At 41.8% G+C, this 15,386-nt stretch overlaps 1 long non-coding RNA gene across 1 annotated transcript; it reads left to right on the forward strand.

Moving 5' to 3' along the window:
• The first annotated feature begins 1,376 nt into the window (after positions 1-1,376).
• Positions 1,377-10,389, forward strand: LOC146261695 (uncharacterized). Its single transcript, XR_014724798.1, has 4 exons — positions 1,377-1,996; positions 2,095-2,177; positions 2,262-2,380; positions 10,029-10,389. It is a non-coding gene; the product is annotated as an uncharacterized LOC146261695 (long non-coding RNA).
• The last annotated feature ends 4,997 nt before the right edge of the window (positions 10,390-15,386 follow it).

The following is a 15,386-nucleotide window of genomic DNA, read 5'->3' on the forward strand; positions in this document are numbered from 1 at the left end:
TTTGCACCAGAGGAACTGCTGCCACGTGCAAATCCTGCAGGACATCCTCAACGATGAAGCACATCTTTTATCGTTAGGGATTAAGGAGGCAATGAAACTGGGTTCTCTATACCGTGACACTGAAGTTTCCACAGAACCAGTCCTCTTTCACATTCCTTTACCAGATAGGGTATGTGTTTGTTGACCATGTAGTTTTGTAAAAGGTCTAGGTATTTCTCCCCTCTGTATATGATCCGATTCTGACTCAATTTCTGTTCCAGGTTCTTTATGGGACTGCTGTTCCTAATCTTCACCAAGAGAAGAATGGAGTGTTCCTCCTGTATCCCACCCCCAAGGAACAATGTGGCTGTGGAAGGCCATTATCCTTGACCCCTCAGAAAGACACACAAAGGTACACCAGATGCCATGTGTACAAAGTGAATGGTATTCACTGAGAATTATCTAGAACTATTAAGATTTATCCAAAGGTTTATTTCTGACATGATGATTGGTTTTGTACATGGAATGCAATTACAATTTGTTTGTTTTTTCCACAAAGGCCACCAGCTCACATGCACAATGTGTCCCAAAACTCAAAACTATGATGGTGGATGTGATGTCATTCTAAACATGGGCACATACATGGTGCACCATGAAGTCCTCAGGGACTATGTTTATCATTTCCTAAATTCAAGGCAAGTTAACCAAATATGATATGAAATCATGTGTAGAAACACAGATTATTATCAAACCTTTGGTGCTCAACATGTTTGTTCTTTATCTGTTGCAGCACAACCATGTACAACTTCTTAGAAGTGTACAACACTCATCTGCGAGATGCAGGGACACAGGACTCTCTCCAGATGTCCTACTGCAAGTTGAGGGATGCAGTTGTAGCCTTTTTGCAGCTTCTGTCTGCAGACTTTAGCTGGGGATTCAAATGTCCCATCTGCCAAGATAACTTCAAGTAAGTTATGTAACAAAGTTGCAAATGGTCTGGATATACAGCCATAAAAAAAATTAAGAGACCACTTAACATTGATTGCGGACCTTGGAGTGGTCTTAATTTTTTTTTCCATGGCTGAATATCACAACAATGTTTGGAGCTCGTAATTAAGTATGTGATGCATGTGTACATTGTCTCAATAGTGAGGTTGTTATGGATGGCACCGCTTTGCGGTATCAGCAGCTGTATGGCCTCAAAGAAAGGCTTGTTCCTGGCCAAACTGTAATGAACAGTGGAAGATAAGTCTACGATTTTCTTGTTTTAATCATTGTGTGTCTCAGTGTGTGTGCACGCCAATGTTACCCCTATAATTTGTACATTTAAATGATTAAGGCCTCATGTTATTATGACCTTTCTAAATGTGTTTCTCTTTCATTCAATTCACCAGTCACAGAACGAGAACTTTGATTCCTGAGCCAGACCTCCGTAAGCTGCTGCAGCGCTACAGTGCAGACGGGCTCCTCCCTGGAGAACACAGGGAAATGCTAATACAGAGTGCCAAAAGCGCCCTATTCCTCCTGCCCCTTTTGCAGAAGCTGGCCCTGACTTCACCCACACACGCAAGTGAGCCCTACCGCCCTCTCTTAACAAGTCAGCAAAAACTCCCCTGCTCTGCTACATCCCAGTAAAGAACTTGAGGAGTTGATGTCAGAGATGGAGGGATTGAAGTACTGCCAGATCGAGCGGCAACCAGCACTTTTAGGGAAACTTGCCAAGGAATGCCTTTGTTTTTTAGCTTGGTTGGGATGGAAGGGACTTTTCCTCTGGAGGTGGTACCCATCTTTCAATGCCTCTATAAAAAGGCACTGGAAACAGTGTCCACACCTCCGGTTTTGACACCCCTAACTTCCCCAGAGGATTCTGGGCATTACTTCCCCTATCTGCCTCCTATGAGAGACAGAGGCTTGTACACTACAGACACGTGTAAAAAGGAGGCCAGTAGCTGTAGGAAGACAGCAGGCAGACACCCTAACCTGATCCCTGGCATATTCACCCTGTTCTGCACACATGGTGAGGTTACTTTACTTTTACATTGACATTACACTGGTAAGGTTATTGAGGTTTTGTTTTACTGTTTTGTTACACAATGGAATGTTTTTGTACTTTAGGTGTTTGTCTTGGTTTTCAATAATGGAGCAAGTGGAGTCGGTGAACGTGCCGTTGACCATACTCCGGACACGTTTTTGACAATGTAAGTTCAGGTATTGCTTAGCATTGGCGTGACTAATTATCTGTGAATTTGTTGTCCGTAATCATCTGTGTGCACCCCATTCAGGCCCCAAGACAGTCATATATGACAACGCCTGTCAGCTGCAAACATACTGCTTGCGGAGGGACCCAAGTTTTTTTAGAGAGACTTTCTTGTGGATCGTTTGCACTGGCGCAACCACTCAGGTGATTTACAGTGCTTTTTATACCGGGTACTTGCCTTTTTATATTGCAAATGCTAGTCAATGACACTGTTGTGTTTTTTTTATTATTTAACCCTTGTGCTGCCTTCGGGTCACATGACCAAAAGGTTCGAACCATTGTTGTGTTTACCCAATTTTACCCAATACAAAAGCAAAAAAAATAATTTTCTTTTAAACTTCGCAATGTGGGGGGTCTGAGACAGCCCAACGGTTAAAAAGAAAATGCTTCACTTTGTTTTTGTATGCGGTAAAGTTGTCGGAAACGAAGGTTGGTCACAATGACTGATGGGTCAGAATGACCCGAGGAGAACACAAGGGTGAAACATTGGTTACTATCTGGACAGCTATCTTCAGTTCCAGAAAATAAATTCTCAGATGGCAGAGCAGAATAACTCGCTCCTGAAGAAAATGAAAGGACAACTGTCCTACATGAACAGGGAGAACTCGATCAGGCATCTGATGCTCTTTCTGTGGCACAGATCATGCAAACTCATTACAAAAATTTGAGGTAAACATGTATTATGCAATGTGTGTGTGGAGATGAATGACTGCAAGCATGCGCCCATTCAGACTACAATTCAAGGATATATAGTTTTATACTTTTATCTTTTTATTAATTTGTTATCTACTTTTATTATCTATCCCTTCTTCACTTAAAAGTTATGTAATGACTTCAAATCAAATCAAATTTATTTGTATAGCCCTTTTTACACGCAAGCATGTCACAGAGGGCTTCACATACGCCCATAGAACTGCCCCTCAACCAACCTAAACCCTCAAGGAAGACAAGGAAAAACTCCCAACGGGAGAAAAAATGGAAGAAACCTTGGGAGGAGCAATTCAGAGAGGGATCCCCTCCTCCAGAGACGGTTGGCAAGAGAGAGGAGCAGAACACAAGCTAAACATAGTCATACAGTGTCAATGGGTTTTGAAACACCAAAAATCCATTGTTCGGCTTTATAGACGTTGGATGGGACCTGGAAACTCGCTGTTGGCCGTCATGGAGGCTGGTTTCCGGTTGACGACCTGGTCCAGCGTTGGTAGACCGACGACCAGGCAGGTCCTGACAGCTCAGACCCCCCACACCACAAGGGATGTGTGGGGGGGACAGAGAGGAGAACAGGGATTAGAGAATGCCAGGAGCAGCTAACAGTTTCAGTCGTAATAGAATGAGATCCCCACCGGTCAAGTGTGGACTAGTGCAGCAATTTAACAAAGCTAAGAGTGTATTTGATGCAGCCCCACACACCAAGACAGCGACAGCCCCCCTTGGTTGGAACATGAAATCTGTTCCAGGGGAACAACTCTAAAATAGGTTATATTTATACGAATAAGGATGAAAACAACCAGCCCCCCGTTGTCTCCAACTAGTAAACTATAACAATTAAAATAAACAGCAACGGAACTATTACAGTAACAATATACAATAACAGGTTTACTTTATTTGTAACATTTAAATAGCAGTGTGAACATAAACTAAAATTACAATTTAAAAGTTACATCCCAGGTTTACATAGAAACACCCCAGGTTTACATAGAAAGTACACACATTTAACAATCATAGGATTGACTAAACAGGAACGTTTTTAATCTAGTTTTAAATGTCGAAACAGTATCAGCCTCCCTAATTGAGAAAGGTAATTTGTTCCAGAGAAGAGGTGCTCTATATGAGAACGCCCTACCTCCAGCAGTTTTTTTCTTAATTTTGGGTATTACCAGATAGCCGGCATCTTGAGATCTTAGAGTCCTTGCGGGGCAATAGGGTGCAAGGAGACCGGAGAGGTACAGTGGTGCCAATCCATGTAGAGATTTGTAAGTTAGTAGTAAAACTTTGAAATCAGCTCTGGCTTGGATAGGGAGCCAGTGTAAAGAGATAAGAGTAGATGTTATATGATCAAACTTTCTTGTTTTTGTCAATAGTCTAGCAACAGCATTTTGTACCCGCTGTAAATTTTTCAAGTAGGTAATTGGGAGGCCAGAGAACAACACATTGCAGTAGTCCAATCGGGACGTAACAAAAGCATGTATTAGTTTTTCAGCATCATCCTTTGAGAGGAATTTTCGTATTTTGGCAATATTACGTAGATGGAAAAATGCAGTTCTGGTGATTTGTTTAATATGGTACTCAAACGAAAGGTCTGGGTCCAATGTGACTCCTAAATTTTTTACCAACTGGCTTTGAGATACTTTGACACCGTCTAAGTTTAAGGTCAGATTGGATAAATTATTTCTGTATTTTTTAGGGCCGAAAATTTGAACCTCGGTTTTATCCGAATTAAGAAGGAAATTTGCTGTCATCCAAGTTCTCAACCCGGAAACACATTTTTCCATAGCATGTGGAAATTCTCCAGGCTTTATGGACATGTATAGCTGAGTATCATCTGCATAACAGTGAAAATTTACCCCAGAGCTTCTAATTATGTTTCCAAAAGGCAACATATAGAGTGAAAATAACAGAGGGCCTAGAACTGAACCCTGTGGTACTCTGTATTTTACAGTAGTGCTCCTGGATGAGCAACCATCATAGTGGACATATTGTGATCTATCAGATAGATACGATCTAAACCACTGAAGTGAAGTACCAGAGATCCCAACATAGTTCTCCATACGCTCCAGGAGAATCTCATGATCCACAGTGTCAAATGCTGCACTAAGGTCTAGAAGAACCAGAACAGAGATAGAGCCCGCGTCAGAGGCTAATAATAGATCATTGACTACCTTAGCTAATGCAGTTTCAGTGCTGTGGTGAAGACGAAATCCAGACTGGAGAGGTTCATAAAGCTGATTTGAGGAGAGGTGCTCAGTTAGTTGTTGTGCCACAGCTTTTTCTAAAATTTTGGAGAGAAATGGCAAATTTGAAATTGGCCTATAGTTGCTAATACAACCTGGATCCAGGTTTGTTTTTTTAAGAAGGGGCTTAATAATAGCTTGTTTGAAATTGTCAGGGACTTGTCCAGTTACAATAGATTCATTAATAATACTAAGCATGGAAGGTCCAATAATAGGGAGAAGTTCCCTACAAAGTTTGGCAGGGAGGGGATCAAGAAGGCAGCTGATGGGTTTCGAGGAATCTACCAGCTCGATGAACGCTTCCATAGAAATAGGGTTAAAGTGGGTAAGAGCCTCAACATGCAGCATGCTGGGTATAGAGTCAAATTCTGTGTTGATGGCCACTCCTCCAGGCCTAGTCTGTAGTTTGTCCCTTATTGCATAGATTTCATAGAAATCATTGGGAGAGAGATCTGAACTAACACAGAGTGTACTTTTCTTAGTGAGTTTTGCAACAGTATCAAATAGGAACTTTGTGTTGTGTTTGTTCTTACTAATCAATTTCGAGAAATATTCTGATATGGACCTGATGAGGACTTGCTTGTACTCAATTTGGCTGTCCTTCCAGGCCAGGCGGAAAACCTCCAATTTAGTGGTACGCCACTTATGCTCTAATTTTCGAGTGGACCTCTTGAGAGTGCGGCTTTCCTCTGAATACCATGGAGCCATTTTCTTGTCTTTTCTTTTCCTTGGTTTGAGTGGGGCAACAGAATCTAGGGATAACTGAAGAACCAAATTCAGATCCCTTGTTTTAGCATTTAATGATTTATTTGGGACGTCCAGTGCTTCTAGTGCAGCAGGTAGAATATTAGCCAGTTCCATAGCTGTGTTTGGGGTTATGCAGCGGCTAGAAGAAATATTCTGGGTGCCTCCAAGGCTCTGGCAGAGATCCATTTTAAAGGTAACCAGGCAGTGGTCTGATAATATAGGATTGTGGGGGTGGACAATTATGTCACTAATCTTGATTCCCCGTGTGAGAACTAAATCCAATGTATGCGAGTGAAGATGGGTAGGTTTAGAAACCACCTGAGTGAGACCTGTGGAATCCAATAGAGCAGTAAAGGCCTTACTTAGAGGATCTTTTGGGTCGTCCACATGGATGTTAAAATCACCCATAATTAAGACATTATCAGTATATGTCACAAGATCAGCACTAAAATCTGCAAATTCCTCTAGGAAGAGGGAATACGGGCCGGGGGGCCGGTATAGAGTAACTAAACTAAATGAGGGAGGGGGGGCAATAGTAGAAGAATTAGTCCTTTTTAGAGTAGTTGGTGGTTTCATGCAAATTATCTCAAATGATTTAAAGGTATTTACAGATTTTAGGCTAAGGTTGAAGCTAGCTTTATATATCATAGCAACACCGCCACCTTTCTTTGAGACACGAGGGATGTGCAAGTACGCAAAATCCGGAGGCGATGCTTCATTCAGGGAGGAATATTCAGGTTTTAACCAGGTTTCGGTGAGTCCAATCAGGTCCAGGTTGCATTCAGACATCAGATCATTAATCAAAACGGCCTTTGGGGATAGAGATCTGATGTTTAGGAGCCCAACATTCCAGTATGGGTTTTTGGCAGCTTTAGACGTAGGTAATCCTTCTGAAAAGGTGGCACTGCTATCAGAGAACTTAGTAGGAAGAGCAACGGGGGAGCAAGGCTGAATACATATCAAATTGGTATAATTCCTAATAATTGAGGGCCGGAATTTGGAAAAATGCGGGGGACAGACACCGTCTCAATGGGAGAAATAACATCAGCATCCACGCTGGCTACACTACAAGCTGAGCTATCGGGCCCCCAACAGCTCACAACATGCCTATCAACATATCTATCAGACTCTCTAAGAGACTGTGGCCCGGCTTGTTCTAGTGAGTGTCAAGCCTGCTCTAAAATAGCTTCAATATTCCTAGACAAAAGAAAAGCACCTCTCCAGCTAGGATGGAGCCCGTCACTTTTCAACAAGCCAGGTTTGGCCCAGAAATGAGACCAATTATCTACAAATCCTAAACCCTGTTCTGAGCAAAAGCGAGCCAACCAGCGGTTGAGAGAGACAAGCCTGCCTAACAGGTAGTGGGCCAGAGACTATTACTCGATGCCGACTAATCTTTTGAGCAAGGTCATATGCCCGAGCTATATTAACCTTCGTGACCTCTGACTGCCTCAGCCTTACATCATTGGTGCCGACATGAATGACAATATTCTCATACCTATCATCAGTGCGTGCGCCATGTGCCTTAGCTTGGGCCTTTGCCTTAGCCCTAGTGCTAGCCAGCACCCTAAGATTAGCTTCTATGTCGGTAGCTCTGGCCCCCGGTACACAGTAAACTGTCGCTGGTTGCTCTAATCTAATGTTACGAGTGATGGAGTCACCGATCACTAACGTCTGAGGAGTCCCACTCCCACCATGCTGCAAAGGTGAAACCGGTGGGGCTAAACTTGAGTTCTCCCTCACGCTAGGACTCCCTGTCTGTGATGTTGCGCCAGTCGCATCTAAAGTTACTAGCATACGTTCTTCCTCAAGCGACTGAACGCGACTCTCTAACAGAGTCAACTTATCGAACAAAATGGCACATGTAGGACAAAGTGAGTGGTCGTGAGACATTATAGTTAACTTACGTGAATAGTTTATGCCAACCAAGATAATCCGTCAAGAGCGTTGAGTTGGTTAGTTCAACGGGAACAGTAGCGTCGAGCTCCAAGGAAGAAAGCCGCGCCGAGTAAACCTATAACTAGACAGTAGATGTATGGATTAAATCGGTAAAGACAAAATAAATGAATAAACGAATTAATATATAATATATAGCGGTTAACAAGAAAAAGTTTGGGAAAAGTTTGGAGCAGCTCAGGTGCAGCGCGGTATGTCGACTTGGAGCAATACACCCAAGACCATCAACCAAAGGATATTGGCAGCAAACTCACAACCACAGGATGAAGGATATCGGCAGCCAACTCAACCTCAATATGTAAAAAGTCATTTTTCCATCTTGTTTATTTTCCCATTTGAAGTGTTTTTTTATTCAACTTGTTTCATTGGCCAACCTGAGCAAGATAGCAAACCCTGGCCCAGTGGTTGTGTTGGGCATAGGCATTGCCCTTGTTACATAAACAAATTAAACAAATGTATCTGTGTTGGAATGTTTAGGTTAATTAGACACCAATAAATGTCACACTTAGTCAGCACTCATCAATGCAACTTCTACGTACATTGTATTTATATGTTTACATTATCTTTAAAAACTCAATTTCTGTTAATGTTTATCATGTTTCCAACCAAATGCATTAAGGGTGTGATAATGGATCTTCTATCAGAATTTCAAAAAGATAAGAGCTTATATGTGACTACAAAGCAGGTTTTCAGTTTGACCCCTGTAAGCTTAAACATCATTATTCACCCAACACAAATAAGGCCAGACATCTTTTATGGCCTCTCCAGTAAGAGAGTGGTCAGCCCAGGTCACCTTGTTTACATATGCCTCGTGTTCCCCAAAGTTCAGATTTGGGGGTAGGCCTCTCTCTACACACAAGGAATGCTGAACACAGAATCATTCTTATACAGGATAAATGTGTTACATTGTGTGTTACACAATTTTCCCAACAGCTATGAGTGCTGTAATCTCGGCTGAGCAGGCAAGGGTGGGTTTATGATTGTGAAAATGGATAATGGATGTAATTACTAGTCAATCCACAAAAACACATTGACATAAAGTTCGATACCACTGTCACTGCAGCGAACCTTTCTGTGGCAACCGGGTAGCGTGCGTAACATTTACATTTACATTTACATTTAGTCATTTAGCAGACGCTCTTATCCAGAGCGACTTACAGTAAGTACAGGGACATTCTCTTCGAGGCAAGTAGGGTGAAGTGCCTTGCCCAAGGACACAACGTCATTTGGCACAGCGGGGAATCGATCCAGCAACCTTCTGATTACTAGCCCGACTCCCTCACCGCTCAGCCATCTGACTCCCCCGCTCATCATTACAACACCTGTGCCACAACCAATAAGACGGCCTTAAAAGGACGCGCAGATACGCACATTCACCCCGATTGTTGTATGATCAGTGCTGCTGCCGCCCTGCACCATCCCCTTCTCCCCCTTGCTGTTTGTATGTTATATCCATCAGGGGGATATTGCTCCCTGCCTCATATGTCATGTATGCATGGTAGCATCGAGGAGTCATTCCCTTTGATCAGGGGTTCTCAACGTTTTGGAACTAAAGACCCCCCCCCCACATCATGTGTCAAGGCGGCATCAGTCAACTGAGGATATTCAGTCATCACACTCAACCAAAACGAAGGCAGAGAGCAAGAGCTAATGAGGTGTCGCAATCTGGTGTCACTCTTTAATTTGACTAACTGGTCCTCCATGGCAACTTAAATGTATTTTCCTGAACAACACAGAGTAGCCTACATAAAATATTACTGTATTTTTTTCTTGTAAAGTAAACCAATGGAGCCGCCCTAATGATCTCTCCGCGCCCCCCTGTTGAGAACCACTAACTTACCGTGCGTGTCCACTACAGCGGAGTGGCGCGGAGCGTCGGCTTCCAATTCATTTTCAATGAAACCGGGCGTTGACGCTCGTTTAGGGCATTGTGGGAGCGTACGCGAGCGTCAACGCCCGGTTTCATTGAAAATTGATTGGAAGCCGCTGCTCCTGATGTGTCTGTGATCATGTATCTATGAAGATGTTTAGCCTTTTATTTTGTCTGATGTCTCATATTGTCTCATATATTATACTGTATGTACTTGTTCTCGAATGAGATTGCGAATACAAGCGGCCGAAATTAGTTTTCTCCGCAGGGTGTCCGGGCTCTCCCATAGAGATAGGGTGAGAAGCTCAGTCATCTGGGAAGAACCCAGAGTAGAACCGCTTCTCCTCTGCGACGAGCCAGTTGAGGTGGCTCGGATATCTGGTGAGGATGCCTACTGGACGCCTTCCTGGTGAGGTGTTCTGGGCATGTCCAACTGGGAAGAGGCCCCGGGGAAGACCCAGGACACGCTGGAGGGACTATGTCTCTTGGCTGGCCTGGGAACGCCTCGGGACAAGTGGCAAATGACGGACGGACTTGTTCTTGTATCTATTATTTAAATTTAACATGCCTTGCTATGTATTCGTTTGTAGAGTATCATTAATGATTCCTACCGGCAATTGTTCATAAAAATAAAGACATTTGTCTACATTACACTGATAACACTGTGTATCGTAACTAATGGAATGACCCTGTCCAATTCAATTACTAGATTGGAACTAAGTGTAAATAACTGTTGTATTAACTATCAAAAAACAAAGACTAAGTATGAGTCAAATTCATTTTATACAATTTATTTATTGATATTTATTCACATTTATTTACATGTTAATTTACAGTGGCTGAACTCCCTCAGAGCTATTTGGATAGCTGGCAACCTCCATTTCTACATTGTCAACCTGGAAAAACCCACACAAATAGTGTAAAAACGCTGCTGGGGCTTGCATCCCTGCTTCATAATGTTAAAGCCTGTACACCAATGTATCTATAGGAATGCTAGAACCTAAATTACTGTTAACTTTTAACTTCAGGTTTGTATGATGAGCTGTGTGTGTGTGTGTGTAATATAATATGTGGTTCAAGACTCAAAGTGGGGGTAAGATAAAAAAAGTACTTTTCTGAGGGCAGGCATGATGTGTTAGTGTTTGGGCGAAGGTAGAGTGAATTTAGGGTACAAAGGTGTTTTTTTCAAGTGAGATGAGTGTCTTAACTCTCAATGGCTTACTGATGAAATTGAGCATAGATACATTAATATTTTGGTAATTGAATACTAACATCTGCAGTCAAGCCTTACAAATTGTTGTATGTGGAGATGATTTTTCGTAGCGTGGATGCTGTAAACATGCCCCTGTTTTCCCCTAGAAATGTGGGGGGGGGGGGGGAGTATTAAGTCATGAGTGATATGGGGAGTACATGATGCTGGACATTGGATCTGTAGTTAGCTTGAAGCAGCAAAACCTCAGTTGTGATCTACACACACACCACTGTTTGGAGAGGAAAAGGGCAAGTCCTCTGGCCACCACGGTGGCGGGCAACCGGCCATGTAAGGACCTCCTTGGATATTGTTTTCTTTGGCTAACAAAAAGTCACATGAATTTGAATTATTTATATCATCACATACAACAGTTAAGTTTAATCAGGTATCGGGTACATACACAAATTTAAATAATAATAGTAGGAAATCACCATGTTGTCTGACAAGCTGCCCCACAAGGCAGCGCAATAAACTTATTTCAATATCTGGGTTAATATAAACCCTTTCCTCGTTGATGGAACGTCCACCTGAAATACAAAATACAACAAATACCTCACATTATTAAAACAGATGACCTGTTGCATTCCAGTAGGCCCATTGTCTGTTTATCTATTCTTTGGTCTCATAAATTAACATTTACCAGCCACACGTATCCTTTTCGAGTTCCTGAACACCATAACCAGTTCACTTTTCCTTTCACTGGTCCAAAATGATTTCAGGCACTCAGCACCTATGGAAATATTTTGGGATTATTTAGCAGGTTTTGCATATATTCAAACATTATACACCTTATATCACCTTTCATGAAACCTTCTACATTTTGTTAGAACAATAAGCATACAACATGTGCAAAAGTAAAAATGCATTATAATGCAGCTGTGTCAGGATACAAAAAAAAAAAACATTGTCACACTGACAGTGAGGGAAAAAATGATTTGATCCCCTGCTGATTTTGTACGTTTTGCCACAATGCTAGTCAATTTATAACAATTTTGACATTTGTTTTTCTTTATGTTTTTGTTATTCTGTCTATTGCTGTTCAAATATATGTAAAATGTACCATAACAATTTTTGACTAATTACAGACTCATTTCTTTATCAGTGGGCAAATGTACAAAATCAGCAGGGGATCAAATCCCTCACTGTATTATTGATCATATGATAAATTATTATTACTTTTTTTAATACCTCAACTATAGTAACAAAACTGTAAAGCGATAAATTACGGCCAAATAAATGTAATGCCCTTTGTGTTGATAAGTGAAGCTGAAAACACTGAAACTGCTTATATTCTCCAGCATCACAGGTATTTAACACCCAGTCAATGAATCTCTTATGTTCAGAACAACACTTCAATAAACTCCTCAAAAAAGTTCTGAAACTTTATTTTGGACGATTATTCCTCCCCTTCAATTAAAACCAATTGGTATTGTATTTCATATATTCGGAACGCTGTACGTGCCAGAGTGACCAACGCAAACATGTTGGCTGACTTGCAACAAATTCTGGTGAAGGGATGGGATGCCATCCCACAGTAGTGTGTGACCAGGCTGGTGACCAGCATGAGGAGGAGGTGCCAAGCGGTTGTGGCTGTGTATGGATCTTCCACACGCTCCTGAGGTCCCTGACAGTGTCAAATGAATAATGTGTAATAAAATTGCCAATATGTGTTGTTTTTTCCTTTAGTATTCCTGTGGGAGAGTGCAATCATCCAATACACCAAGCAACTCAAAATGAGAGTGAATACCGACAGAAGAATATTGCAGGGGATTTTGGCAAAGAAAATTGGTCCGCTACCCACACGGTTAGCTGTGTTGCTCATTCCACAAATGCACGATCCTTACAAGTTGTAACTCGTTGGTAAGGTGACTAATCAGGCTTTCCAACAATATAAAATACAATACCAATTGGTATTATTGAAGGGGAGGAAAAATCTACCAAAATAATGTTTCAGAACTTTTTTTGAGGAGTTTATATGGAACATTGCAGTATGACCAATAACATTTCACATGAAGGAAATTACTGTTTAGTAACAAGGGCATGTACTTTCGTACAGTAACATAATATTGGAGTTAACCAGTAGTAAGGCCATGTTCCCTTTCATGTAAAATGTTTCTTATTTTCTACCAAAATACCTGAATGCCTCCATGTGGGTTTAATTCCCTTAAAGGGGAAATTAACCCAAGTGGCATTCACCTCCGAAACACTCCTCACTCTCCCTACACCATGCATTTTTCTGTTCAGAAAATCATTAGATAATTTGTATCGCTTTAAGAGGCTCATTCTACCTTTTATATATGGACGAATATAATTTTTATGGTTCACCTCATGCATACAAGTGTTAGTGTCCATGAATAAGTGAGATACTGATACACTGCATAGACAAACACAAAAGATACATAGTATTACTTTCTTTTCAATGGACAGCCAACGTGTGAAATACCAGGAAATGCATGTTCTAGTTGTAAGTGGCACTCCGTCCTTGTTCATTATGCCACTTATGGAGCAGGTTTCTAGCAATAAGTATGACGCGACTCAAAATTCAATATTCAAAAAAAAAACAAAGCTTCGGTTTAAACCTTTACTGACAAAACGTAATATACAAACAAACATGAATTCCTTTGGTCTAGCAGTAAATCGGTATATTAAAAATCATCGTTGTCGGTCAGAAAACTGTGTTGCTCCGTAACCTGACCATCTCAACTGAACAAGTATAAATTGGTCACATGACCACCCTTCTCCACTGCAGTACATTCCACTCATTTATCCAATCAATGCACTCAACAGTCACAAAATTAAACAATATTTCTACATACATGAAACCATGTATTTACAGATTTAAATAAACAATATTCTAACTATTAATTTATACAACAACTCTTCAAATTGGCTCTTACATTTCCGGCCCCTAATTGTTAGGCAGGCGGGCAGAACAATTACCACATTTCTTTATTTAAACAAGAGCCAAACACTATGAACGTACCATACGCTTACGCCATACATATAGGATACTCAAACCATACTAACAATACTCAAACTATACAGTTCCAGAATCCCTTTCAAAAGTCCTACAGCCATATTCATTCTGACTCTAGTATCAAGCAAAGCTTGCTGACTGGTCTATCCAACTTGTTGGTCTTCGTCTGCACAATAGCTCTTCTTACTACACCTTTGCCGTCTGGTAAAGTTTGACTGATCCGTCCCATTACCCAGGAATTCCGCGGGGCAGAATCATCTGCAATCAAGACAACATCTCCTTCTTGAAGATACCTTCTTGGTCTTGACCATTTCTGTCGATTCTGAAGTGATGGTAGATACTCTCTGAGCCACCTGGTCCAAAACAGATCTGCAATATACTGAACCTGCCGCCATTGTCTTTGAGCATATTGGTCATCCTTGGAGAAAATTCCAGGAGGGATGCTTGGTTGTGCCTTCAAAAGCAACAGATGATTGGGTGTCAAGACGTCCAGATCGTTGGGATTGTCTGATGCCAGTGTGAGAGGCCTGTTGTTAATGATGGACTCCACCTCACACATGACTGTTAACAGTCCTTCGTCATCCAGTGACTGCTGTTGGACGATTGACCTCATCTTCCGGACTGTACGGATCTGTCTTTCCCATACACCCCCGTGATGAGAAGCTGCAGGAGCATTGAAGATCCATTTAACACCTTTCTCCATCATTGCATCTGCAATCCTTTTCTGGGTCAGATCTTTAAGTGCCTCGCGTATCTCTCTCTCAGCAGCAACAAAATTAGTCCCATTGTCTGAGCGCATGATCTTGACCTGACCTCGTCTGCATGTAAAGCCGCGGAGCGCCCTCTCTTGACCTCGAAAGGCCCAAAAAAGTCCACTCCTACATTTGTGAAAGGAGGCTGATCTGGAATGATGCGATCCAATGGCAGATCAGCCATCTTTTGCTCTCCAGTCCTACTGTTCAGCCGTCTGCAGACTGTGCATTTTGAAATTATGCCCCGGATCAATGAGCTTGCTTGAGGTATCCAATACTTTGTGCGCAGCTTGGATAACATATAGTTGCGCCCACAATGTCCAATTTCTTTATGGATATGTTGCAGGATAAGAGCAGCCACTGGTAACCCTTTGGAAAGAATTGCAGGATGCTTTGTCTCCTCTGGCAATGACAACCTGGAGAGTCGACCACCAACTCTTACGATTCCATCCATCAACAATGGATCCAATTTGTAGATTGGACTGTTCTTCCTCACATATCCCTTCGTTTGAAGAGCCATGATCTCCTCTGAGAAAGTCTGAATTTGGTCAACCCGTATGAGTTCCTTTTCAGCCTCTTCCAAGTCTTCTATGTCAAGCAAAGCTGGTTTAAGAGTCCACCTGAACTTTCTCATGTGCGCTTTGG

This window comes from Hypomesus nipponensis, chromosome 12 (genome assembly GCF_054491055.1).
Source record: "Hypomesus nipponensis isolate SF chromosome 12, ASM5449105v1, whole genome shotgun sequence".
In the NCBI taxonomy this organism is placed as follows: Eukaryota; Metazoa; Chordata; class Actinopteri; order Osmeriformes; family Osmeridae; genus Hypomesus; species Hypomesus nipponensis.